At 39.3% G+C, this 4,570-nt stretch overlaps 1 non-coding gene across 1 annotated transcript; it reads right to left on the bottom strand.

Moving 5' to 3' along the window:
- Nucleotides 1–987: 987 nt before the first annotated feature.
- Nucleotides 988–1,095, bottom strand: LOC148567151 (small nucleolar RNA R71). Its single transcript, XR_015881905.1, has one exon. It is a non-coding gene; the product is annotated as a small nucleolar RNA R71 (small nucleolar RNA).
- Between the last annotated feature and the right edge of the window lie 3,475 nt (nucleotides 1,096–4,570).

Below are 4,570 nucleotides of genomic sequence, written 5' to 3'. Positions count from 1 at the left end.
TTTTTCAACTAACTAATTGACTTTTTTTTTGTTTCTTATCTTTTTCAAAACTACCTAACTAACTAACCCTCTCTAATTTTCGAAAATACCTCCCTCTTTTTCAAAAATTCTTTTTAATTAATTAATTGTTTTCAATTTTTAATTTTAATTTTATTTCATTCCTAATTTTCAAAAATTACTAACCTTTTTCAAAAACTATTTTCAAAATTTAACTTTAAATTTTAATTTTTAATTTTCGAAACTCCTTCTCTCTCATCTCCTTCTATTTATTTATTCATCTACTAACACTTCATCTCACCCAAATTCGAACCCCCTCTTCCATCTGTGTTCGAATTTTCTCTTCTTCCCTTCTTTACATTACATTCTTTTCTTCTTCTACTCACACAGGGGAACCTCTATACCTGGGTAAAAAGGATTCCTATTATTATTATTTTTCTGTTCCCTCTTTTTCATATGAGCAGGAGCAAGGACAAGAACATTCTTGTTGAAGTAGACCTTGAACCTGAAAGGACTCTGAAGAGGAAACTAAGAGAAGCTAAAATACAACAATCCAAAGATAACCTTACAGAAATTTTCGAACAGGAAGAGGAGATGGCAGCCGAAAATAATAATAATGCAAGGAGGATGCTTGGTGACTTTACTGCACCTAATTCCAATTTACATGGAAGAAGCATCTCCATCCCTACCATTGGAGCAAATAATTTTGAGCTGAAACCTCAATTAGTTTCTCTGATGCAACAAAACTGCAAGTTTCATGGACTTCCATCTGAATATCCTTTTCAGTTCTTAACTGAATTCTTACAGATCTGTGATAATGTTAAGACTAATGGAGTAGATCCTGAAGTCTACAGGCTCATGCTTTTCCCGTTTGTTGTAAGAGACAGAGCTAGAGTGTGGTTGGACTCTCAACCCAAAGATAGCCTGAACTCTTGGGATAAGCTAGTCACGGCTTTCTTAGCCAAGTTCTTTCCTCCTCAAAAGCTGAGTAAGCTTAGAGTGGATGTTCAAACCTTCAGACAAAAGGAAGGTGAATCCCTCTATGAAGCTTGGGAGAGATACAAGTAACTGACCAAAAAGTGTCCTTCTGACATGCTTTCAGAATGAACCATCCTGGATATATTCTATGATGGTCTGTCTGAATTAGCTAAAATGTCATTGGATACTTCTGCAGGTGGATCCATTCACCTAAAGAAAACGCCTACAGAAGCTCAAGAACTCATTGACATGGTTGCTAATAACCAGTTCATGTACACTTCTGAGAGGAATCCTATGAGTAATGGGACGCCTCAAAAGAAGGGAGTTCTTGAAATTGATACTCTGAATGCCATATTGGCTCAGAACAAAATATTGACTCAGCAAATCAATATGATTTCTCAGAGTCTGAATGGAATGCAAGCTGCATCCAATAGTACTCAAGAGGCATCTTCTGAAGAAGAAGCTTATGATCCTGAAAACCCTGCAATAGCAGAGGTGAATTACATGGGTGAACCATATGGAAACACCTATAATCCCTCATGGAGAAATCACCCAAATCTCTCATGGAAGGATCAACAAAAGCCTCAACAAGGCTTTAATAATGGTGGAAGAAATAGGTTTAGCAACAGCAAGCCTTTTCCATCATCCACTCAGCAACAGACAGAGAACTCTGAACAAAATACCTCTAATTTAGCAAACTTAGTCTCTGATCTATCTAAGGCCACTCTGAGTTTCATGAATGAAACAAGATCCTCCATTAGAAATTTGGAGGCACAAGTGGGCCAGCTGAGTAAGAAGATCACTGAAATTCCTCCCAGTGCTCTCCTAAGCAATACAGAAGAAAATCCAAAAGGAGAGTGCAAGGCCATTGAATTGACCATCATGGCCGAACCCACAAGAGAGGAGGAGGACGTGAATCCCAAGGAGGAAGACCTCCTGGGACGTCCAGTGATCAACAAGGAGTTTCCCTTTGAGGAACCAAAGGACTCTGAGGCTCATCTAGAGACCATAGAGATTCCATGGAACCTCCTTACGCTCTTCATGAGTTCTGATGAGTATTCTTCTTCTGAAGAGAATGAGGATGTTACTGAAGAGCAAGTTGCCAAGTTCCTTGGTGCAATCATGAAGCTGAATGCCAATTTATTTGGTAAAGAGACTTGGGGAGATGAACCTCCCCTGTTCACCAATGAACTAAATGCATTGGATCAACTGAGATTGCCTCAGAAGAAACAGGATCCTGGAAAGTTCCTAATACCTTGTACCATAGGCACCATGACCTTTGAGAAGGCTCTATGTGATCTTGGGTCAGGAATAAACCTCATGCCACTCTCTGTAATGGAGAAACTGGGAATCTTTGAGGTACAAGCTGCTAAAATCTCATTAGAGATGGCAGACAATTCCAGAAAACAGGCTTATGGACAAGTAGAGGACATATTAGTAAAGGTTGAAGGCCTTTACATCCCTGCTGATTTCATAATCCTAGATACTGGAAAGGATGAGGATGAATCCATCATCCTTGGAAGACCCTTTCTAGCCACAGCAAGAGCTGTGATTGATGTTAACAGAGGTAAACTAGTCTTTCAATTGAATGAGGACTCCCTTGAGTTTAAAACTCAAGGACATCCTTCTGTAAACATGGAAAAGAGGCACAGTAAGCTTCTCTCAAAACAGAGTCAACCAGAGCCCCCACAGTCAAACTCTAAGTTTAGTGTTGGGGAGTCTCAACAATACTCTGAACATCTGTGAGGCTCCATGAGAGCCCACTGTCAAGCTATTGACATTAAAGAAGCGCTTGTTGGGAGGCAACCCAATTTTTATTTATCTAATTTTATTTTTATTTTTGTTGTTCTTTCATGTTTTATTAGGTTCATGATCATGTGGAGTCACAAAATAAATAGAAAAATCAAAAACAGAATCAAAAATAGCAGAAGAAAAATCACACCCTGGAGGAAGGACTTACTGGCGTTTAAACGCCAGTAAGGAGCATCTGGCTGGCGTTCAACGCCAGAACAGAGCATGGATCTGGCGTTGAACGCCAGAAACAAGCAGCATTCTGGCGTTCAGACGCCAGAAATGCACACTGAGGAAAGCTGGCGCTGAACGCCAGAAACAAGCATAGAACTGGCGTTCAACGCTAGAAACATGCTGCAGATGGGCACTGAACGCCCAAAACAAGCATCAATTCGGCGTTTAAACGCCAGAATTTCATGCAAAGGCATTTTACATGCCTAATTGGTACATGGATGCAATTCCTTGACACCTCAGGATCTGTGGACCCCACAGGATCCCCACATACCTCCACTCACCTTACCTCATCATAATCCTATATCACTCTTTCCCAAGAACCCTTCACCACTCACATCCATTACTCCTCCAAAACCATCATACACCCACCTACACCCACCCACTCAAATTCAAACCATCAACTCACCTCCATATCTTCTTCTTCTACTACTATTCTTTCTTCTTTTGCTCGAGGGCGAGCAATATTCTAAGTTTGGTGTGGTAAAAGCATAGCTTTTTTGTTTTTCCATAACCATTGATGGCACCTAAGGCCAGAGAAACCTCTAGAAAGAGAAAAGAGAAGACAAAAGCTTCCACCTCCAAGTCATAGGAGATGGAGAGATTCATCTCAAGGGTCTATAGCTCAGTGGTAGAACATTTGACTGCAAATCAAGAGATCCCTGAGATACCTCAGGGGATACATTTTCCTCCACACAATTATAGGGAGCAATTAAGGGTGGAACATCAAGAGCACTCCATCATCCTTCATGAAATTAGAGAAGATCAAAAAGCAATGAGGGAGGAGCAACAAAGACAAGGAAGAGACATAGAAGAGCTCAAGGACATCATTGGTTCCTCAAGAAGAAAACGCTACCATCACTAAGGTGGACTCATTCCTTGTTCTTAAATTCTCTGTTTTTCGTTTTCTTTATGTTAAGTGTTTATCCATGTTTGTGTGTTATTACATGATCATTAGTATTTAGTAACTTTGTCTTAAAGTTATGAATGTCCTATGAATCCATCACCTCTCTTAAATGAAAAATGTTTTAATTCAAAAGAACAAGAAGTACATGAGTTTCGAATTTATCCTTGAACTTAGTTTAATTATATTGATGTGGTGACAATACTTTTTGTTTTCTGAATGAATGCTTGAACAGTGCATATGTCTTTTGAAGTTGTTGTTTAAGAATGTTAAATATGTTGGCTCTTGAAAGAATGATGACAAGGAGACATGTTATTTGATAATCTGAAAAATCATAAAAGTGATTCTTGAAGCAAGAAAAAGCAGTGAATACAAAGCTTGCAGAAAAAAAATTGGCGAAAAAAAAAATAAATAGAAAAAGAAAAAGCAAGCAGAAAAAGCCAAAAGCTCTTAAAACCAAAAGGCAAGAGCAAAAAGCCAATAACCCTTAAAACCAAAAGGCAAGGGTAAATAAAAAGGATCCCAAGACTTTGAGCATCAGTGGATAGGAGGGCCTAAAGGAATAAAATCCCGGCCTAAGCGGCTAAACCAAGCTGTCCCTAACCATGTGCTTGTGGCGTGAAGGTGTCAAGTGAAAACTTGAGACTGAGCGGTTAAAGTCAAGGTCCA

Source organism: Arachis ipaensis, chromosome B4 (genome assembly GCF_059453495.1).
Source record: "Arachis ipaensis isolate K30076 ecotype BB chromosome B4, ASM5945349v1, whole genome shotgun sequence".
NCBI classification, from domain to species: domain Eukaryota; kingdom Viridiplantae; phylum Streptophyta; class Magnoliopsida; order Fabales; family Fabaceae; genus Arachis; species Arachis ipaensis.
This window is presented reverse-complemented; position numbering and strand designations above follow the sequence as displayed.